At 46.0% G+C, this 23,625-nt stretch overlaps 1 protein-coding gene across 7 annotated transcripts in view; it reads right to left on the bottom strand.

The window, feature by feature from the left end:
• ZMIZ1 (zinc finger MIZ-type containing 1) overlaps nucleotides 1-20,166 on the bottom strand; it is a 339,116-nt gene extending 318,950 nt beyond the window's left edge. For 4 of the 7 annotated variants that reach the window (XM_077183272.1, XM_077183278.1, XM_077183275.1 and 1 more), the window contains exon 1: nucleotides 19,471-19,625. The gene's annotated coding sequence lies outside the window, so the exon portion shown is untranslated. Of the gene's footprint in view, nucleotides 1-19,470; nucleotides 19,626-19,959 lie in introns of those variants that run through there. The other 3 variants (XM_077183277.1, XM_054637452.2, XM_077183273.1) reach the window with 2 other exon arrangements.
• Between the last annotated feature and the right edge of the window lie 3,459 nt (nucleotides 20,167-23,625).

The raw sequence follows: 23,625 nt of genomic DNA, 5'->3' as shown, positions 1-23,625 counted from the left end.
CTGAGCCTTAACTACTGTTTGTCTGCAGACTTGTAAAATACACTAAGAAATGCCTAATGAGACACTGATCTGGCATCCAAATGTTCTCCCCCTGCATTTCCCCAGCGGGCCATTGCCTGAGCAGCACACACGTTGAGGCTGTAATTTGTTTGCCAGCTCTCCAAGGAAGGAAGGAAGGAAAGTGGGCGGGTGGGTGAGAGTTGGAGTCAGTGCAACATCAGCACATGGCTGGCTTGCACATGTTTTCAGTCACTCACTACTAAGAAAATACATACACACACAGAAAAACGCTGAAGGCCAAATGAAGACAAGGAGGTTGCTAGGATAACATCACTTCCTTCACACCAGGAGCTAATAAAATAAGTAAAAAAACACAGCTCTCACCTCTTATTTCTTTGCCATCAGTGACAAGACACATTTAAAACCAGTAAGTTGTTAATACGAATGTTACTTTCAGAGGTTTGTTTATATGTTTGATAGCACTTAGGCTTCACAACTTTTAACTATGTCCTCCCAAAGACCAGTTCATCTGCTTGTTTCCCCTGTTTGTGTAGTCTTTGATAGTGAAGTAGAACAGAAAAAAAACCAAATGCTTTAAGTGTATTTTTTTCTTTAAAATCATTAAGCCTGGCAGAGTGATTATTTAACAGTCAAAAACCCCCAAACCATTTTCTCTTTAGAAGAAAATCCAGTATTTATTGTGCACTTCAGTATAAATAGTATCTTCTATAACTTTTTATTAATTTGTAATACACTTAAGTCTCACCAATAATTTCTGAAAACTGTACAATTCTTAAAGCTACCAAAACACAGCATCCCATCAAACTGGAGTGTCAATTTCCCTAACATGACATTAATGGATGCAAGCAGTCTCTTAACTTAGGGAAGGCTAGAGATGCAAAAGCAAATGTCTGTGTACAAACTGATTTCAATAATATCCTATCAGAGTTTAATATATTAATGAAAAGGATTTTAAACAATACAATTTCTCTAAATTCAATCAGTGCTGCTCAACAGATACAGTTATGAAATATCACAATGAATATTAATGGAAGAGGCTTACACTATGTTATTCTTGATATCTTGACACACAAAGATTTAGCTATGGTAATTTGCTTGGAATATAATTAAAAGAACCAATCACAAGAAGAAAAAGCAAAACACCTGCAAAAATCAATCTGTGCCCTTCATTTCTAGAAATAGTCTATAAACTTGAAAAACTTCAGTGAATTTGGAGATGTTTGGAAGTCTTACTTCATGCTATTTGAAAGTATCAAATTTTCAGAAATAGCATGCACTGGAATAGGGACCTCTTTCAGGCATTTTCCTTTATCAGTTGCCTTAAGAAAAAACAGCATTTTTTCAAGAAAAATTCGATTTTTAATAAAAACAAAATTTGGAAAGAAAAATTAACATGAGACATGAAGGTATTGCAAATTTCTGTTTTCAACCATAAGTCATCTTATTTTTTTCCTAAATTAAAAAAAAAATTAATTATCTGGAGCTATTAAAAGTTATTTTACAATAAAGGCTGATGCACAAAACATCTGTGTACAATGCTATCAGCTCTATTCCAATTTGAACATTATTTCTTCATCAAAATCTTTATGCTGTGTGGCACCCCCAACAGCAATCTACTCAAAATCACAACATCAGGACAAAGTCTAGACCAAGGTCACAGGTTTACTTCACTGAGATGGCTTAGAGTGCCCACAGTAAAATGCACACAAATACTGGCCAGTTTAAGGCTCGGGCTTGCTTTTTTATTTGGGGAAATTTTCTCCAATACCTGAAGATGACTGGTTTATGCATTTCTGTTCAACACAGGCTCTGTCACTTCATTTGTGTAAGGCATGAAGAGTGATAACATCCCTTAACAACAAACCCATGGACAGTAAACAGAGAGAACACTGAATTCCATGGGAGCATGGGCACCCCACAGATGTAACACATCTACACCCACAGGGCAGCCAGAGTGACTTATTGCACACTCCCAAGGGGACAGGGCCACTCGTGGTCTGATCCCCGAGCTCCAGCCCCCGCAGTAACAGAACACCTCCGAACATCCAGATCAAAGAAACACAGCGTGCCATGGGCTTTAGGAAACATAACAAAAACAATTTAAAATCACAACTAGCATTTAGACAACATGCTCGGTTTAATAATAAGGGTTATTTTTGTTATCATGGTGCCCAGAAGCTCCAGCCACCAATCAGGGCTCCCACATCAGCAGGACTGCACACCATGCACAAGGCACCCTCCTAGCACAGCTTGTGCTGCAGCACCTCAGCCCCCGAACGAGGCTCTAAAGCTGCAGAAGCAGAGCAGGGAGCAGGAGAGGCACAGAGCCAGGGGCTGCTGCCAGCTGGCCGCGGTCAGGCCACGGCTCCCGGAAAGAGCCGCCTGCGCTGGACCGCCCGCCCCGCCCGGGCACCCACAGGAATCACCCACCAGCCACCGGCTCCCTCCTCTGAGGGTGGGAACAGCAGATGCCAGCAGGAACACTCCAGGGCTGCAAGCTGGAGCTTGGCTCTCCTTTCCAGGTTTTAGCTTTCGATCTTACTGCTCAATTTGTGACAATACACAGCTGCCTTTTTTGCCAGGGCTAAGGGTGACAGAAGTATCCTGTAGCCACACCAACCACAGGGGAGGATGGGCTTGGAGCTCCTGATACCTCCTCTCTGACTGTACAGTGCTAAGTTCCCACGACCTGGTTTGACAGAAAAGGAAATAATCCATTTCAGTTGAAACACAGGTTGTTCAAAGGAAAACAAAAAGTGTCTCCTAAGATCTGCATATGGGCTTTTAGTCTGTGGAAAGCAGAGTCACCTTCTGCAAAACAGAAGCCTCAGAGCTGGGGGTACTTAATCCAAACTGGAAGAACTAACCAGCACGATGTAGCACAGCTGGTTTCAGTGCCAGTTCACACACTGTGTCACAGAACATACCAAGAGGGTTTTCAAAGGTTCAGGGTCTCCAGCAATCCCAAACTACCCATCCCATCCCCAGAACAGCACCAGGCAGCATGGGGAGGAACAAGGCTTGAGGGAGACTACTCTGTGTGATGGGTAGCCCTGGCCCCGTCACGCTTCCCCAGTGCCCTCAACCACAGCGCAGCTGGAGACGGAGCTCTTCCAGCATCTTTCCACTTCTGCAGGACAGGCAGCTGGAGATGGCAGAGGCCTCCAGCCTCCCAAGATCATCCAGTGGACAAACGATGATCTTGCATGGGCATGGCCCTGCAGAACCAAGCTCCCTTTGTTTGGGCCTTGCTTTCAGGACTCCTGACCAGTTCCAGAGGCTGCTCTAATAGAGGACAAGCGGTGCCCGATGTAGGGAAGGTCACATGCAATTCAGGTTTTCATTTAGTGAGAATCTACCTGCCCCCAGCAACAGATGCTCTTGTACTAATAGGAAAACAAGTTTATGCAAATCAAAATATTGTGGTTTTAATCACTCAATCCAATCTATTTACAAGCTGGGTTTATTATTTTCTGCTAATTGTGAAGCTGTGGATCTGTTTTATTTTCCTATGCAGGAGAGCTAGTTAAAGCAATCTTTCCTGCCTCCACGTCTGCCACACCAGCTCTGCTTCTGAATCCTCTGCTGCTGCCCATGCGATGCTCATGGGCATCAGCATGGTGCAGGCACAGAAGGAAACAGACTAGGGAAAAAACGTGTAAGAAACACAAAAGGGTTTTTTTGTTTCCATCCTCATCAGTTCAGCAGTCTGGTTCATTGTGCACCTGCACAAATATTTATGCTAACACAGCATAAGGATGGGAATAACGTGCAGCAGGGAACCAGGAGGCTTAAGTAGTCCTGACAGCACAAAACCACAGCATGGAAAGAGGGATTGTCCACTTTTCTCACAGAGCAGCATGTTCACACTGGGCATCATGGTACAGGTCCCCTCAGTATTAATGGCATCATTTATTCCTGTCCAGGAGAAGCGAATGCAGAAAGCCATAAAAGATTCTGATCCATACACAAGCCATCCACCATGGTGCAGTGATGGCCCCTTGCTTCCATGCCACCCTACCTTTCCTGATTCCCACCAGCCTGTGTCAGTGGCACACAGTCAGCACCACCTCCAGGACATAATTTATCCATTCCTTTGAGAGGCACAGATGGGACCCAGCACACCTGCACACCTTCCCCTCTGTCATTCCTGCTAGCACAGAGGATGGAGCAAAGGGGAGGGATGTGGCCATGCCAGGGACACCACAGTCAAAGCCCTGTGTTGCTAGCACCAAAGCTTGCACATTCTCCAGCTCATCTTCCAAAAGTCACCATGCCACCAGCCAATGAATGGTACCCTTGAGCTAGCTAAGCATTAAATCAGGTGAGGCTGCTAAGAGGTATTCAGTTCAATGGGACTTAGAGGAAAAAAAAAAAACCCACATGAAGGTGCACATTGGCTATGTTACAGTAATATAAAAACTCAGAAAAATAGCTTCTCTTGTACACTCATCAATGTCAGAAGAATATTCTATAAGAGAAAAAAAAAAAGAGTTTCTAGAAAACCAGGTTGTTGCACTGTTCTGAAGTGTATGAAAATAATTTTCATTTTTTGGGGGAACTGCAAAGTGCCTGGACACTGAGAAAGAAAAATGTCACAGCCTGAAGCCCGTTGAGCTGAGCTGAAAGGGAGGTCTTGGCCCTCCATCTGCTTATCTGAGGTGTTCCTAATGTTCCTTTCATTGATGCAGAAACCAGGCAGTCATGGACAGTGGTATCAATCATTGCTAAGTCAGCTGAAAATGAAACTTAACAAGAAAACAAACAAAGAAACAACAAAACCAGCCACAATGAAAACATTCCAAAACCACACAAGTCTTCTCTCAATCCAATGATCAAATCCTGCTGCCCAGTGGGGGAGAGGGGTGTGGTGTAAACTGGGACACAATTTTCTCATATTTATATGATTCTATTCAAAGGACCATTTCTAATGAACACTTTATTTGTATGATTTATGTAAACAGTTTCAAGTACAACAGAAAGACAATTACATTCTAACCATAAGCACAGCACAGCAAAGCCGTTGAGAAATCCTTGCAGATACTCAAGTTCCCCTGTCACAGGACAGGTCACACCTGCAGCAGCACTGGGGCAGTGCTTGTCAGGGCTCCTGGTGTTCACCAGGATGTGTGTTGCATTCTGGAGCTGTGGTCCCCAACACCAGAGCCAGGGGAGCCTCACACCAGAGCCAGACACCCAGCACCCACAGCTGGGCTGCCCTACCCACACTGCAGCCCCAACATGGCCCTGTGTGTGTTAGCAACTTCTCCCATCATGGACAACAAACTGACAGCACAGGAATTCCAAAGGGCAGTCTTGCAGGACTGCATATTAAAGCTATGAATGAATGTCTGCCAGCTGCAGCACCTTTCTGGAGCAGGGCACTGGTGTCACATTCACTTGTCCAAGCAAAGTGGCAGTAACTTCTGGTCATCAAAACTTCTAAGCCATTAATTTATCAAGATTAAAGTCTATTAACCAGAACCCAAGAGAATAAAGTTGAATTATGCATAAAAAAAGATTTGAACATTTTAAAACATATTCTGACATGTTATGCTTTTAGCAATAATTACATTATAAGACATGTGTTTGACACTTATTTTCTAGTGTTCAAAAATATTTCAGTTGCTAGCTCTTTGCCATCTGTTTCCCATCATTATTTCATTAAAATAGTTTTCATCTCCCTTATAGTAGAAGAGCAAGACTGCTTTCTCTGTGACTGGATTACCATCTCCCTTACTTAACCAGCACCATTCCAGTATTTTTTTTCGTTTATTTTTGAAGAGGCATATGTACCTCCTCCAAACTCCACCCAGCAAGGGCTAACAAAGCAAGCTTGTTAAAACCAGCCAAATGCATCTCCTTCTCTCCACCTGTCAAGAACACTTCTCCAAAGTCTCTGAGGAAGCTAAGTCAAACAACTCATCTGCTGCAATAAGCACGGGGATTTTCCTCCCTGAAAGGGAAAACTCACACCTTGGATGAAAACCAAGGTCCAATGTACAATTTGTACCTTACACCACACAAAACACCATTCCCAGGCAAAATACTAGAGCTCAACAGCTTACACTGCTGTGAGTACCTGTGCAGGGGCAAAGTTGCCCACATACAAGGAAGAGGTGGTTTCTGAGCAGTTATCAGGAGCAAGTGCAATAATTCTTACCTGGAAAATGCTGTTTGCAGCTGCTCACCGATTTGTCAGCACACACGCTGCTCTCACCTCATGATTTATGATGCTCTCTCCAGCACTGAGACTTCTATTACTGTCCTCCTTTATTGCCTGCAGCTGTCATTCTCACCAACAATTCTACAGTTGTTTGTAGGTGAGGTATCAAAGGTATTTAGTGTGCACCTAGAGACGTAATTTTAATCAAACCTACTCACAGGCAGTATTTAAATGTTAGAACAACTGCACAGAGTGCAGCAATTAATGTGAACTTGACCAACCAAAATTATGACAGCCAGAAACGTTTACTCATAAATGCCTCAAAAGGATGGATGTCCAACAGACCTGTGAACACCTGCTGATTTGTAAATGAAGATAAAAATAGTACCCATAGATCACAAAGCCTTCTGACAGGTATTTGAATACACAATAAATATTAACAGAAGTTCAGCAATTTCACTTCCCATGGCCAAAATGTTGCTATGGCTGTAAATGCAGCTACATCTTTCTCACCACTTATTTTTCTCAGCCAGCTATTTCCCCCTTAAACTAGTCGGGTTTTCCAGCATCTCCTCAAAAGCTGCTGAATCTGCCCAGTTTAGAATAACGACAGTGGAAGGGGAAAAAAACTTCCATCCAAAAATTTCACTTTTAGAGATCTCAGCATTTTCTAGACATTAAAATTTTGCAAATCAGGAGTTCTGACCCACTGCAGTCCTTACTTAACCTTTTTGCAAGCCACAAGTTGCTCAATGATTTGAAAAACATGCAAGCAGTGTTACTAAGCGAGAGTACCAATTGCACTACCTTGTTTTGAGAAAGGGTGGCAAATACCCTCCGTGGTTGAATTGGACCTACCACGACCTAACATGGCATGGAAATGTAGCAGAAAGTGAGAAACAAGTCCTGAAGCTAAGCCTAACAGTACTTTCATGTGTACTCTAAAGCTCCAACGCCTTAAGTGAACCAATTATAACAGCATCTCTGTCCATTTAATTGAGTTTCTAGTGCTTGTGAGCCAAGATGAAACCTGAAAATAAGGACCCTAAACCAAAGGGTACCAAAGGCAGACTTTGCAAAAGAATTCAAGCTTGTTATTACTTAAAATTATTTTATGTGCCTGGATTCTAATGGCTGAATATTTTAAGGCTGGCAATCTTAAATTAGTCTAATCACTAGTCTAAGCACCAAAATCCACTTCCAGTATTGAAAGTTGCTTTATTCAAGACTAACCACACTGCATAGCTTGAAAATGGCACTCAAGGCAAAAACAATTGTGAATTTACAACCAAAAGATAGCCTGAAGGCCATGACTGTCACAGTCAAACTTGATTTATAGCTGAACAGATAGTGTCAAAATATAAACTACAAATTAAACACAACTCTGAAGTAGAAAAAAAAAATGATGGCTTTACACTATGGTAATAAACTACCAAAGAAGCTCTGGTGTTTGTAAGTTGTTAATACTTCCAATATCTGGAGATATTGAGTGATTCTATTACATCCCCATGCTCCAGTCCCTTCAGCCAAGGTGATGGGGTCACATTGAGCAAGTTGTGCAGAAGATGCATTCATGAATTGTGAGCCCACATTAGACCATGAATAGGTGTGCAACAGTCTCCTTTCAGGCTAAGGAACAAAATCTCCTTGTAGAAAGAACACTAACTGTAGCACATTTCAGAGCTCAGGAATCTTTTAGTTATTTAAATCCACAATATACCATTTGTTTCCCATCACATTTATTAGGAAAATAGATCAGAGTTGGTCATATATGCCTCATTACGAAAAAAATTCCACCATGAAAAAGCTGACTTTACCTAGATTTTTAAACTTAAGGCAGCTGAGAGGTCATTTAAGCTATAATTTTCTTAGATTCAAACACAGATACACATTCTATCTTCAGATGGTGTCTCTAGGATCTGATCACTCAAGCATGTGTATGATTCTTCACTGACAAACCACCTGACTCCTCTACTTGTGCAACTTGCATTACTCATAAGAAATCCTTGGCAGAGGCAGACCAACATATGTTAATTACTGGGCTGCATTATAATAGGTCTGACATCTTGTTTCTCATCCAGGGTTTAAAATAAAAGGAAACAACAGTCTCTTTCAATACAAAAGTACATATTTTTGCATCTTGGGCTAAAAATATTCTACGTTAAAAACACAAATAGATCAACTGCCAAAAGTTACGTGTTCCTTTGGGGGTTTAGCCTTATTAAACAATGAAGGAAAGCAAAGAGAGGTGGGTGTATATGCATTCACCTTTCATTTACTACAAAATAGTCCTAAATTGGGTGCAACGGGTAAAATGGAAGCTTGACTGACCAATAGTTTGTTTCTTGTATTAACAGTTTTTCAGATAATGTTGGCTGTCAGTTTCTTCAGCAAAATACGGTATAAACTCATGAACACTGAAGATGAGCACGACTAGAGCAAAACACATACTTTAAATATTTTTTTATTTTTCACATGTTAGGAGATATTTACTATTTCTTTATTTTATTATTTAATATGCTGGGATATTGCTAGGACAAGATGTTGGCTATATTACAAGTATTTTTGATTTACATTTCTCTTTATTGAGAAAAAGATACTGAAGGCAATAGCTGCAATTTCAGAAAAAGGAGTAAGACTCCACACCAACATGCTGTTTCTTCTTGGGTGACCAAATTAAAATTTTTAAACCTGAATTTCAAATTGTGTGTCACCATAAAATTGCTAGAAACACATGAAGCTTCCTTTAAATTTTCAAAACACTAATATTCCAAAACCAGGCACTGGTACCAGACTTTCTTTCACAAAAAGTGTTGCAAAAGAGTTTATGCATTGAATGATTTTATAAGCATTTAGGATGCAAAACCTTTAAGAATACACTGAAACGCTGTCTCAGAAGTCTGGGGGTTTTTCCCAAAGTGATTAAACAAGCGTATCACACAGCTATGACCAGAAACCTGCTGGGTGTCCATGGTCCCCTCCCTGCCCAGCCCAGCCCCGGGTGCCGTGCCGAGGCAGCGCCGGTCCCTCTCCAAGGCAGAGCGCCAGCCAAGCGGCTCCAGCCAGGAGCAGACAGATGGTGGCCAATAAGGAAACCATCACAGCGTCTTAGTCACCATGGCACAGCCTGGGCACCACACAATAGCAGCCTGCCTGTCATCGACTTTATCCTCCTTTCAGCTCGTTAATGTGTTTACCTGCATGTGCCTGGTGCTCCCTGCTCCAGGCACACAGACACCCAGCTGGAGCTGTCCTGGGTGAACCACTCCAGTGGAATGGGGCTCACAAGGACCCATCACAGCCTATCAGAGAGCTAAAGGCAGATATCCAAAGGTTACAAAACTCTGCCTTAAATGCAGCATACCAACCACCACTCTGAGGGAGAAGCTATGCTCTAGGGTAGCTAAGAGGAAACATGCCAAAGTCTTAAAAATAGATGTTCCAAGTACCAATTATTTAACAAAAGAAACATCCACAGATGAATCCTAAATTTTCAGCATTTTTTGTATTTATTTGGAGATAAAACAACCTTACTTAAGGGTAAGAGAAGCAGCATGATCCTGAATTTAAGGCACTAATTTGTTTCCCCCCAGCCAGTTCCTCAGAGCTCCACTCTGAACCCTCCAGCAGCAGCCACTGCTGCCACCTCAGCCTTGTCCTTCTCTCCCCTACAGACCCTACACCTCTCAGATGCTTTTCAATTGGTTCCTTTACAAAAGAGCCATCTGCCATGAATACAGGTGGAAAAAAAATGATTGCAAATATTTTCAGAACCCGTTTTAGTCAAAAAAGCTCTGAAGCACTAACACTGCGCAGCACTGCCCTTTGCAGAAAGAACCACTGGCCTCACCCAGGCCTGAGCAGCACCAAGCACCATCTGCTCTGTGCCCCAGGGGGCCTTTCCACTCTCCCAACCTGCACAGCTCCAGCCACTGGCACTGGCATCCAGCAGCTCTGCTCTCCCTGCTGCACAGACTTTGAGGACACAGCAATTGCATGTGGATGTTTTAAAATATTTATCTCCTGTCCTGTTGCTGATTCCTTCTGAAGTATAAGCCATCTCCAAATGGCCATCCCTCGGGCATACATAAGGATCACTCAGAATGCAAGGACTGGTCTCCAAAGGAAGCATTTATAACACTCACACAAGTCCAAGTGTGGCATCTTTCATATCTAAACTGTACCTTTGCTAAACACCAGGTTTAAGTATTCGTTATCAACAAACATTGCATAGGTTCCCCGGGATTCCTTCTGTATTGTGTCTCTTGCTGGTCACCAACAGCTGGTGTTTTACTTGTCCTCTACTAAAGAATAACACAAGGCTAAAAGAAACTGACTCCTGAGTTACAAATAAACAAGCAAGTGCCTGCTGCAGAGGTGGGACTTTGTTTAGTGCAGTTTGAAGCCCTCCTGGCTATCCAGCTTCCCACCCAACTCCTGTCTGCCTGGAGCATCAGGACCACAGAGCCCCCCGGTTTCTTCTTCCTTCCAGTGCCACCTAGCAGCTGGGACTGAGGGGTGAAAGCCAGGGCTGAGCAGTGCTCAGTGTGCCTCTCCTCTGCAAGGGCTCCTCACAGCCACACGAGTTGCTGTGGCAGAGGCAGGTTCAGAGCCAGCCATGCAGCCCGAGCAAAGCAGAGGGCAAATGACTGAGAAAGGACACAGCTCCCACATGCTTATATTGCCAAAAAGCTGCAGGAAGAAGATGGGAGCCCAAGTGTTTTAACTTGCAAGGCTGATTTAACAAAGTCTGAGAGAGCTCTGCTAGTGACCCAAAATAACTTCTCCTTACATAATACTGCTATGATTTTAATGTGAGAGATGTCAGAGTATTACAGTGCCAAAAGCCAAAGCTACGCATTCATTTGGAAAGCTACTAGGCGCCCATCTCTAATGGTATCTAACTCCAGCTGGACTGCTTTTTAAAACAGTGATGTAGATTTCTGGAGAAATCTCACACTTGAGAGAACAAGCAAAGACTCAAGTACAGTTCCTGTAACAAGCATCTAAAAGCAAGACTGATAGCTGCTTTAAGTCTTACCAGGTGAGACATATCAGAGTGGATATCTCAGAATCAAAAAGGGGACTCATGAATGGGACCAATTTGAACACTAGTTTGTAGAGAAACAGCCTTGACAGCACAACACACATTGAATTCACCCTTTCAGTAACAGAACTACCATCCACATCTGCACATAAGTGCCCACTGCAACTCAGCATCCTGGTTTTCTGTGCAACAGAAAGATAAGGTTTTGTGGTTTTGTAAAGCACCTAAAGGACAGTGAACTGAGTGTACAGATAGTCAGATCACAAAAGCATGTACAAGATGGCAGTTCACTGGCCTGACATCCCTTAGAACAATAATTCCAGTTTTAAAAAAAAGAAGTTTAATTAATGTAAAGTGAATCAACCTGTGCTAGGTGGAGAAGAGAAGCTTTACTTGAAAAGGCTTGGGGAAAGCCTTGGGTTGCTGTAAGGGAGACCTAAGCATATGCTGTATAACAGCTGTAAAGAAGTTAACTTTTTCTAACAGTGATCCCACTGCTGGGAAAAGAGTTATAAGCATTAAACAAACAGAATTTACAAGAAGGACACTAAGAGACTGGGTAGACTGCCTGACAACCATATCATTATTCTTTTCCCCTGCAAACCTGCAGGATAATAACCACTTCTCTCTCCCATCTATGGGTAGATGCATAAACAAACAGCTTTTCCAAGAATTCAGTTACAACTAAGTCTCTAAAAGTGCTTTCTAAAGCATTTTCTTGCCCCCTTTTTTCTTTAGCAGGAGGTAGGGTTGGTGCAGCTTGGTAGGACAGGGGAGATAATCAAGGTTCTTCCATTCACCTAAAAATATAAAATAGTTTTAAAACTGAAGTGTAACAGTGCTTATTGTCAAAATAGTTTAGCTGCAGGACCTTGAATTTTGCAATGTATTTTAAGAAAATTTTCATATTTATAAAGCTTCTTTTTGTCATTTACAACAGCCAAGATCTTAGAGATGTGCAATACTAAGGAAAACTAAGGCTTATGTGAAAGCAATGATACATAAGGTATTTCTTATTTTCACACTATCTCTGGAGGCATCCTACCTTCGGGCTGCACAAACAGAAGTGCTGTTCCAACTGGGCACAGACACAGTGGGACAGCAGTTGATGAGTTTCTCTCATTTCCTCAAGGAAGTGGCTGTAGTTGGAGTGGGGGAGGTCTTGCAACTCAGGGCTCAAGCCTCTCCTCCCTGTCATTCAACTCTCTTGTGGTGGATTTTTTCCCCTCACACATCACACTCTCACACCTCCAAAATAACCAAGAGCAGATGGTAACCTTTGAGCTGGAGAATGCCCATCTAGCAGGCTGCTGGACAACAGTCATGTCCCAGAGAAGAGCACAGGGGAAGGGTCTGAGTTTCACACAAAATCAAAGTCATAAAAACACCTTACAAGCTTATAATGATTTCTGCTTTTGGTGAGGCAGACTCCCTCTTTGTCAGTATGAGACCAGACAATTTCCAGGGAAGCCCCATCTCAAACTTTTTCAAGCACCACCTGCCCCACAGTGTCAGCCTCAGCACTGTCCTACACTTTTCCCTCACCCCACGGTGCCCTTATTTACACAATAAACCACTATTAGATCAGTTCATCTGTTTTCAGAATGGGTGTTCAAGAAGAGAAACCTGCACTGCAGAATTTACTGATGGAGATACAGAGGTGTGTATTTCAGAGCAGCCCAAAAGACTCCACTGTTCTCAAAGGGAATCAGGAATGTAGCCAAGAAACAAGCAGATACACATCAAGGGAACTGTTTTTGCCACTAAATGGCCAATTGAAGCCCCTACTATTCTGTCATATATCTATGTCACTGCAGTCCCAATAAATAATGCTTTCTGATTAGTTATGAGACTATCTAGAAATCTCTAAGACAGATACTGTTCACTGTGCCAGCCAGTCAGTCATCGGAGCCCTGAAGTCTCAAAGGAATGAAAAACTAGTACACGAATCCAAAAGACAACACAAACTTGTTTTCAAGGTATTGCTTTTTCTCTTACTCCTCAAACATTTTTTTACCTAATCAGCAAAGATGACAAATAGTATTTCACAACACAAAGAGCTGCCATATGAATGAGGCAGTTTCCCCACATTTGTGCATTAGATCAAGCAGTCAGTATTCTCTAGTTAATACTACCTGGACCAAGCTGACTACTAAACTAAATCACCAGAAGAACTTACCAGTTACCAGGCAAAGAGTTGAGAACATGAGAACAAGTAAGATTTGAAGAAAACCCAAATAAAGACAATCATCTCCATACTAGTTTCACGTGACATTATCAGATGCTTCACTTTTGTGGCTTTCATTCTTGTGCTATCGTTGACAACACATATGTATTATCTATATGTTAGAGTTGTTCCCCTTTCTGAAGTCAAGCCCACAGCAGTGCTGCTGTTCCCTGGAAATAAAAAAGGTTTACAGCAACCACAGCCCCTCGGTGCCCACAGCCAACACTGACTACCAAAAAACTGGCATACAGCCCTGCAGGAAGAGGATAACACAACTGGCTTTGGATCAGGCAGCTGGACCATTGCCTGGGTAGGTTTCACAGGTCTGAAGGAGGACGTCTTAGCACGAGGACATGAGTTATAAATCAGGTCTTCACCATCCACTGCCATAAGCCAGGGCAAACAAGCAAACATAACATTAAGAAGAAACCTCTCGTATAGACTAACAATGAGCAGTGGAGGTAATACAAACTCGCACTTTTATGAAATTCACACAGGTTTGTAGCACTGTGCATATAAATGGCGTTTTGAGCAATTTCTTTTCCTCCCTCCTGCTGCCTGGTATGGAGCCAGGAGCTTTCCAGCTTCACTTTGGGAATCAAGTCAAATCTGGTCTGCAGAGTCAAAACAAACCCTGGATTAACAACCAGGGTATGCTTCCCACATTTACGTTAATGGAACGTTACTGTGATAGGTTGTATGTCACCACCCCAATATTAGTACACTAGAGAGAATACAAACCAGCTTGATCTATAGAATTCTCCATGTAAAGAAGAGAAATCCCTTTCCAAGCTTAGATATTTCACTAAATACTAAAACTTATTCTAAAATGCATCAATCACTATCATCATCTTATTGCAGGGTTCCATACTGTTGTCTCTTTATCACAAAAGTTCCATACCTTCTTGGTGTTTCTTGTGGGCAGCTCCTCAGAGCACTGACTCTCTCTTCTTCACAAAGCAGCCAACTGACTCCAGCTCCCCTCTCACCCAGCCACCCCACTCTTTCATAGCATCTTCTTCTCATTGCTTACAGCTGTGGCCTGTTAAAGTCAGGCCTGCTCCTGATCTTTGATAATTGGCCCAGCTGCAACTCCTTAGGGGCAAGATTACTTTCTACACTATCTTTATTTTCTTATGTTCTATCCCCCTACAAACCACCACAAACTGGAAAAGATTTCTTGGATGTTACACCATTCACTACAGGAGTAAAAATTACTTCCTCTGTCCTCTGCCACAGAACTAAAATGTATAAGCAACTGAAGGAAACTACGGGTGTTCCAGAATGAGTGATCACCTATGTGAGCCTTCAGAAGGGCAAGTTCTTTTAAAGAATGAGTCATTCCCTGTGGAGTAACTTAATTCCTATTGACACTTAGAGGAGAAATTAGGTTGCAAGTGATTTTGTCTGTCTAAGAACAAGTTTGCTTTTTTTACTGGATACCTAATACTCATAGAAATCTGCCCTACTCCATAAAGGGAAGGGCAGAGCACTGTACTGAAGCCAGGAAACTTCATCTTTGCAGGCAATGTGGACTTCAGTATATCTTAAATTATTAGAACCAAAAATAACATGTAACAAGTGTAAGGCCATCTCCTACTCTCATAATACACTACTGCCTCCAACAGTCTAGCTGTGGAGATCCATTACAACTCATTGCCTGGACATTTCCCTAGCAGCCTATATTCTCTTTAAAATATTCTAACATTAGCCAAGCTGAATATTAATGATCACGTGAAACCCAACGGAAGTGAAGAATTGAAAATTGCTACATAAGAATTTTCTGCTTTATCATAAGAAGGGGGGGGGGGGGAGGAAATCAATATGGCAAAACAACCTTTTAAGCCAAAGACACCATTTTAAAGCTCAAATTATTTCTAACACCACTGACAGCTTCAACTTGTCATCAGCAGGAAGGCTTACGTACACTTGGAGTGAAGATGTGAATTGAGCGTAAGGAAAACATAGAATATCTGAGCAGGAGGTCTATCTGTGGTGGTTCTATATTGATGTTTTGCTTACTGTGTTTTCCCATAAAACACACTTAAATGGATCAAGAGGGCTTGTGCTGCTTGTCCTACAACAGGCACTTGACAGGAACAAACATAAACCAACATAAAATCTTCAGCAATATTCTCGCTGCTTTGCTGTAATACAGGATAGAATTTCACAAAAATTGGTCTAACTAGGAGTGAACAAATTAGCCAATTGCATAGTGGTCAAATTTGCTACCACAGGCATTAACTGCAGTCCTACTTATTTATGAGAAACAGGCTTCCCAGGTAAAGCCATAACAAGCCAAGCTCACGCCTCCTGCAGCATTTGATCACCCACGTTGTTAGAGCAGCACAGCAGGCACCACGAGTTCCTGGCCAGCCACTACCTCCATTTCTCATAGTCACATTATCTTCTGCGGGACTGGAAAAAGGCTGGATCCCTGTTGTTCTGAAACCTATCAACAACACTGGGGAAGGCAAAAGGAATTCCAACTCTTTTTCCTTTCCCAGATCTATTTTTCTTCCTTTTCAGGAGAGAAACCAGGCTTTCCAAGCTGCTAGTAGAAACATTAAGTTGCTAAAAACCTGCCAACATTGTCTCCAACTATACTATCAGTTATCTAACTGCCATCCATGAGGGTTTGGGGTGCTGGTTTGGTTCTGCTTTTGCCTTTTTTTTTCCCCCCCAACAGAAAACCTTTGGAACCCATAAAAGTGGAAGAGATTTGGGGCAAAGGGCAAGCAACTCCCAAGAAAAGTTATGAATGGAACTATGCTACAGAGAGCTTTGCCTTTCCACTCCTTGTACAGGAGAAATCATTCAGATGTTGCAAAAACTGATCCATTATCTTTTGTGGGTTTCTTTAAATAATCTAAAAACAGAATTGTCTGCCATACTAAGATAGCAGATTTGTTTCATCCCAGAGAGTACAAAACATTCTCTGTACATATACACAGCAACTGACTTCTTTCCTGAAACAAAGTTTTCATTGATCCTTTGCCACAGACTCAATTATTGTTTCTAATCATGATCAACGTTTATTTAAGGTATTGTGAACTGTAAGCAATGCAAACAATAAAAGCATCTGTCCATGTTGACATGAATGTAATTGGCAGGTTAGATACCTATATCAACTGGTCCCAAAGGCATTCTTCTTAAATTCAGAGAGCCCAAAGTAAATTTAAATTACAATTTACAGAATAATCTTGAAATCAGCCACTTTTCGAGGTAGTGTTATCTCGTGCAGATAAAACTCACAATCTGTCAATTCAATCCCAGAAAATTCTTCATTGTTTTAAAATATAATCCTAAAGACTTTTTTTTTTTTCTTAAAGCTTCTTTCTTTTTTTAATGCAGTGGATTAATGCAAAATTGCTGGTCCTCCTTGCAACCATGGGGAAAAATAATCTTCCTCTTGTAATGTAGCAATTATAGATACATATGTAAAAAGAGCAGAAATCAAGGCACTTTGAAACAACACTTAAAAAGATGAAAAAAAGACTTGACTACGGGATATTTAGGGGATTTCAAGTCAGCTTTTCCACAGCCTCACTGTAAAAATAAGTGACCTTTTCCTTCTCCTCTTCCCCACCCCAAACTCTGAGGAAAACGGCCACCAAATGCACTGAGCTAGCCTCAAAGTCACACGTGCTCCACTGCAGATCTTGCTTTCAATGTCTCTTTTGTTTGATGGCTGGTGTTTCAACATCCTCAGCTTGGAACAGAGAAAGGTCAGAGCGAGTCTTCTGGCATTCACAAACCTGCACCAGGCCCCGCCAAGAGAAGATTGATGCCATAGTACATTTTCCCCAGTCAAGAGAAGGAAGTGGAGCTCTGAATCCACGACCAACCATGTTTGTCAGAGGGATTTGTTTCCCAAAGGTGTTTAGCTTTGCTACATTCCTTTGTGAAACTTTTCTGCTGGTCCTAGTAATATTTTTGAGCTACCCATTGTACCATGTTACTGCCCCAGTATCGTAACCTGAACGGGTTCCCACCAGTAAGTAGTTTTAGCCATACATTCCAGCATATAGCCCTTTTTTAAAATTCCCTTCCAGATTCTGCTTCACCCCTACGTTGCCCTCCCACCTGCTGCCCTCACCTTTCCTCTCTTGTGTGGGGAGGAGAGGCTGCACCATTAAACTTCCAAGGCCAAGGTCCGTTCCACAGCCAGAGAGAAGCTGTTGCTAAAGATTCCTTAAAAGCTTTGGCACTTCACGGCAGTTGGAACTACTCAACCAGAGCTGGGAGCCAAAGCTTCGCCACAGCATTAATGGGCTTTTGCCCTTTTAAATTTTGTAAGCCTGTCGCCTTTCTGATGCGCGCAGTTTTATTCAGAGCCCTAAATGGCCATTTCATATTTAAAAGAAAGCTTGCATAGGTAGCACCCTAAAACTACCCCAGGTCATTCATCACCCCAGCACTCCTACTGTCTCTTAGGAAACCTTTGATAGAGCATTTGTTCAGGCTGCCAACTTAAATCCTCTTCTCTCGTGTCAATGCATTGAAAAAAGCAGTCAGAACACCAGCTTCACTCAGGCCTGCTGAAGTAAATGGAGAAAACCAATTCCTCTGGCACTACAGAGCCATTAAGCCGTTTGCAGATTATTAACTGAAGCACAAAAATACACACGGCGCACAATCGGACAGAGCAGAGCTATGCCTTGAGTTTGCTTCGCTCTCGATAAACTGACGATACAGCCGCAATTTGCACCAAGTCATGCAGCTGCCGGGCTGGCGAGCGGGACCCCGGCAACCCCAGACAAAAGCGGCGATGCGGGGTCCCGCTGCCACGGCCGGGCAGGTTCCACCTTCAGCAGAGACGGCGGCGGGGGCTGCACTCCAAGGGGCACCCCCGAGGCGCCGCCCCGCGTCTCTCATCGCAGCCTCCGAGGCGGCACCGAAATTAAACTTTGCACGTGCAAAACAAAGTTTACAGTCTAAAACCCCGATTATAGTAACAACTTCCTCCCCCTGTCTCAGGCTGCCGTACTCCTTCCCCGCTACCGCGCCAGCCCAGAATGCTATCCCGAGCCCCGCGGGGGGGTGGGGGGGGACAAGAGCGTGGCTGGATGGCTCCTATTTTTATGTTTACATTCCTGAAGTGTCTTTTAACTGGCTGCCATTCTCCCTCTCCCCGCGAGCAGCTCCGCCGGCCGCCCCTGGAAGCTCTTCCCCCGCTCCCCTCGCACAAAGGCGGGCGAGCTCCGGCCGGGTCGGGCCGGGCAGGGCAGGGCACCCCCGGCCCTGTGCCCCCGCGCCCCCTCCCCTCCGCCCGGCGGCTTCCTGGACAGATGCACGGGGGGAGGGAGGGGAAGAGAGAGGGAGGGAGGGGGGCTGCTCCTTCCTCCTGCCTGGCGAGAGAGGCCCAGGTCCCAACTGGCTCTCAAAACCCAGACGCAAGGAATTTACACCCAGGCAAGCTTCCCGGAGCCCCGAGAACAGGCGCAAGCTCCCCCCCGCGCCTCCCGAGCCCCGCACGGGCGGCCGGGCACGCACACACAGCCGGCCGGGCACGCACGCCCCGAGCCGCAGCCCCGGCCCCGCTGCGGGGCTCCTGCCCGCCCCGACGGCGCTCGCCCCGGCCGGGGGCAGCCGCCGCCCCGGTCCCCGCAGCCCCCTTTGTGCTTGCGGCGGCTCCGGCGCCCGCCCGCCCCCCGCCGCGGCTGCTCCAAGTTCGCCCCGGGCCGGGTCCCCCCGCGACCCCGCGGCCGGCCCGGGAAGGGCATTGCCCGGGAAGAGCCGCTTCCCCGCCGCCGGGCCCGGCTCCGCGGCTGCTCGCTCGCCCTCGCCCCGCGCCCTCGGCGGGGACAGTCTGCCCCTTTAAGAAGTCTCCACACATTTTCTCCCCTTGCAGAATAAATATGTTGTTGTTTTTCTTTTTTTTTTCTCCCTGTACACCTTTTTCCCCAGCGTGGCCGCTCCATTGTTTCTGCTCCGCCGAGACGCAACCCCTGGCCGGCCGCGAACGGGGAGGTGCGAGCAGGGAGCGCAAATAGACGCGAAACTTACCTACGGATTGCAAAGCAGCCTTGCAGCAGCAAAATAATAAGGAAGAAGGCAGGCAAAATCCTCTTTCCCAACTGATTTGCAGCTCTACTCGGGTATTTTTAAATATATAATTTTGTTTATTCCCCTCCTTTCTTCCTTCTCCCCCTGTTTTCTTTTTTCTTCCTTCCCCCCCCCTTTTTTTTCCCCTTGCCCACAGACAGTGAAAAGGAGCTCAATGTTAGTGGGTGAGTAAGTGAATCAACTAGCAGAGAGCACAGCAAGTTGAAGTGTCAAATTACATTGGCTATTCTATTACCAAAGGGCCATGCTTTGTGGCTGCTGGCAAAATCTGTCCCAGATTCCTATCTGAAAGGGAGCTGCCTCCTACAGGGATGTTCTTCCCTTCGCCCTCTCCCTTCCCCTCTCCACCCGCAACACACACACACACACCCCCAAATCACACCAAGTTAAAAATCTTAGATACGAGTTAAAATACAAATATTGTCTTACAGTGTCTTTTAAGGCGGGGATTCTCGTTTTAGTCCTCCTGCATACCAAGCACTCGGAAACCCTTCCACTCTGGAAACTGAAAGCTGGAGAATATGTATACTCCCTTCGGTGTTTTTGTATTATTAAATAGGGGAAAACCACCCTGGACCCAACACACTCTCAAGCATGAGGTCTCTCCGTCTCTGTCGTCTTCACGAGAGAATTTTTTACGGGCATGGAAGGAACTACCGGGCGGGCAGGGGGATTACACTGGAACGCCGAGACATCCTGCCGCTCCGTTATTGCACTTTAGCCCCCACCCCCCTCCATTTATTGCCACCACCCCCACCCTCGGGGCCGCTGTTATTTTCAGAGCCCGGAGCTCCCGCCACCCAGGTAGGAGCGGGGTTCTCCCGGGGGTCCCCGCTCAGCCGGGGAAGCCGGGCGGGCGGCGGTGCCCGGCGGGGCGGGCCCGGGAGGCGGCCCCGCCGCGGGGGGGGCGGTCAGGGGCCGGGGCCCCCCCGCCGCCCGGAGCGCGGCCCCCGGCGCTAACAATAGGGCGTGTTTTTGTGCTGTTTTTCTTCCCCTGCGCTCCTTAGGAAATCCAGCCCGATTTCCAGGGAGAAAATAAGAAGAAACCGTCCTTGTCTGACGAGCCCCAATCTGCTAAAAAACATCTCCCTCGACTTCTCTTCCCCTTGATAAAACACTTCCAGGACAATCAATATTTTATGATGAGTTGTTAATAAGCCTAATATATTCATCCCTGCTCCAACGGGGCTTGTTAGATTATGCAATTAAGATAAGCAATTTAAACAGCTCTGTGTAGCTTCTCGCTGGTCACATTCGTCTTGTTGTTGGAGGAGGAGAACGATCGGGACTGTAAAGTGATGACGGATCGCTCGGGGAAGGGGGAAGATGGTCTAATTTTTTCATATTTTTTTCAGCTGCGTGCAGGCGGAACGGAGCGCTCCCGCCGCTGCCCGCGCCGCTCCCCCCGCGGGGCTGCCCCCGTCCGCGCCGATCTGCGCGGGGTTACGCCAACCCCGAGGGCAGTGCCCCCGGCGCGGCCCCCGCCCCGCTCATTTACGCCTTCGTGGCTTCCCCAGAAAAAAGACCCCTCTTCCTGCCCTTCTCCCTGTGCCTCCGGCCGCCCCCCGAGCGCCTCGGGGCGCGGGGGGTCCCTGCGGACGCGGCGCCCGCCCCCAGCGCGGAGACAGAGCGGCGGCCGCCCGGCCCGGCAGCGCCGCGGGGGGAACCCCGGGCGGGCAGAGCCCCGGCGGGGACGGGCAGCCGGTGGCGGGCGGCGCGTCCCGCCGCTCCGGCGCGCTCCGGCTCCGCGTTTTGCGAGCGGCCGCGGTGTCAGCCGGGGAGCGCCGAATAACAAAGGCAAGTTTGAGAGCAGCCGCCGCCGCTGCCGCCGCACAGGCTGCGGTGACGTCAGGGAACAATGCCGCTGCCAGCCCGCCCGCCCGCCGCCCCTTAAAGGCGCACGGGGCTCTGCCGGGGGCCCCCGCCGCCGGCCCGGGGGATGGAAGGGACGGGGTGCCTGTGCTGGGCCCCCCGCCCTGCAGCCCCCGGCCGCCGCCGGGTCCCTCCGGCATTGCCCGCCCGGACTGGGAGCGAAGCAGATTCTCCGTCTCACGGCTCCTTCCCTCCCTTGCTGTGCCCCGCGCGGCCTCCACCGCCCTAATCGCTGCCTTCAGCTGCCCGGAAGAACCGGCGGCCGCCGGGGCGGGAGCGCTCGGGCCCCGCCGGCCCGCGCCGAGCTCCCCGCGGCGCTGCGGGGCTGGGCGGGCCGCGCCCCGGGCAGCGCGGCCTAAGGGCCCACTGCCCTGGCCGCACGTACGAGCCCGGGGACCCGCCAGGGAAGGGTTTTCGCCAGAAGTCCGGCACCTCGGGGGCCAGGACCTGAGCGCTGCCAGCCACTTCGGCTTCTGCTCCCGCAGTGACCCTCGTTTCCCCTGTCACGGTGCGCTGCCCTCCTCGCCAAGCCACACTGGCCCCGTGACTGTAACCTGTTGTCCACAGGCTTAAGCCGTCAGTGCAGCCCATTTCACTCCTGCACAGCATTAGATGTCTCATCAAAACAGGCGCAGAAAAAGCCCAGCCTTTTAGGTAACCAAAAAGGGCACTGTAGCAATACGGTAATCTCCTGATAATCACACACATCAGGCATCATACCTTAAGAATTCATTTGCAATTAATACCTTTTTAAGGCATCAAATTTAATATCTTTTTAAGGTGTCAAAACTTCTGTCTTGGGCATGGGCAAAGTCAAAGTAGTAGGTTTTGGTGCTTTATTGCTTGAAACCATCTTACAGAAAGAGAAAATTAAATCTTTGTGCAGCAGCACCGTTACAAGGTTACAGGGCCTGTCCGTTATATTTAAGCACATGCCACCGATACCATCCAGGCTGAAAACAAATTGGTAAACACACATTTACTTTTTCAAGCTTTTTGTAGTTTTCCTGCCAGACTACGTTCCACATGAGCACATCATGCACGATTGACCAGCTGCATCACCCTGCCTTCTTTCAGTAACCAAGTTGCCTGATCAATACAGTATGTGGCTAGGAAAATAAAGGTCTTGCAGGAAATCATTGTAGTGATTTAGCAGGTGCCTTTGTGCCCTCTGAACCTGCCTCTGCTAAACTGGGCTTTGCCACACACTGTTCAGAGGCACCAAAGGGGTTGGAAGTGCTACCTGTCCACAGGGGAGGTGCAACCCTAGCAACCTTTGCCACTTGCAGTCACTGGAGCTCAGCCACCCTTGCAGTGACAGCACATGTTAAGTGGTGTCACAGCCAGATCCCAACTGCTACACCTGCCCACACAGGGCTCTTCTACTGTAGCAAGAGACATTTCCTGTTTCCTCCATAGGGTGTGATGGTCACCCATGAAGTTTTGCCCCAAAAGTGGTCGCAGCAGTCAGTTTGTCTATTGTATTTTTATCAGTTTGTTTGTAAATAAAATTAATTCCGTGAGGATTAAGACAACCTTAGTTTTCTCTAACCTGTGCTGATAGAATTCGTGAATTGAGAAAAGTGCCACTAATGCATGTTGATGTGCTTTTTTTCAGCCAGGGACCAGGCTAATCCACCACAAAGAACTTTTATAGCTCCTCCAATTCACTGCCAATTGCCTGCTGTGGCATAAAGGGTGGACTGGTCAGTTGGACTGAAAAAAAGAGTTAGGAGGTTACATGTATGGCAGGGTCGGCTTAGGGTATTCAGTGCTGCCCCAAGAACACCCCTCTAAACAAAGTCCTCAATTAGGCCAATCAGCCTAATTATCCAACTCAGTTGCAATGTCAGAGCAAAGCAAAAACAGTATTCACAAAATGACAAAGGATTGGGCCCTTTTTGTTTGTTCTAAGAGACCAGGCTGCTCTTCATGTTCTCGACAATTCTGAGACCAAGAGATCTTGGAACAGCTTTTGAAACAGAGGCTGCACAAGCCTCAGTGCCCAGTCTGGGATCCTGGTTTAACAGTGTTCTGCTGCTGCAGTAGCAAAGCCATCAGCAAGCATGCAGACAGACAGTTATCCACATTATTCCATGCTCTGTGGTGGGCCTGTCCACAAGGGATTAGACCAAATCTGCTAACCTCATTTCTGTTATATAACCTAAGACAGATCTGAACTCTTTTCTCCAGAGGATTGTATGGTAAACCAGAATATCACCT

The sequence above is a fragment of the Agelaius phoeniceus genome, chromosome 9 (genome assembly GCF_051311805.1).
Source record: "Agelaius phoeniceus isolate bAgePho1 chromosome 9, bAgePho1.hap1, whole genome shotgun sequence".
Taxonomy (NCBI): domain Eukaryota; kingdom Metazoa; phylum Chordata; class Aves; order Passeriformes; family Icteridae; genus Agelaius; species Agelaius phoeniceus.
The sequence above is the reverse complement of the archived record's forward strand: the minus strand, read 5'-3'. Positions and strand labels throughout refer to the sequence as shown.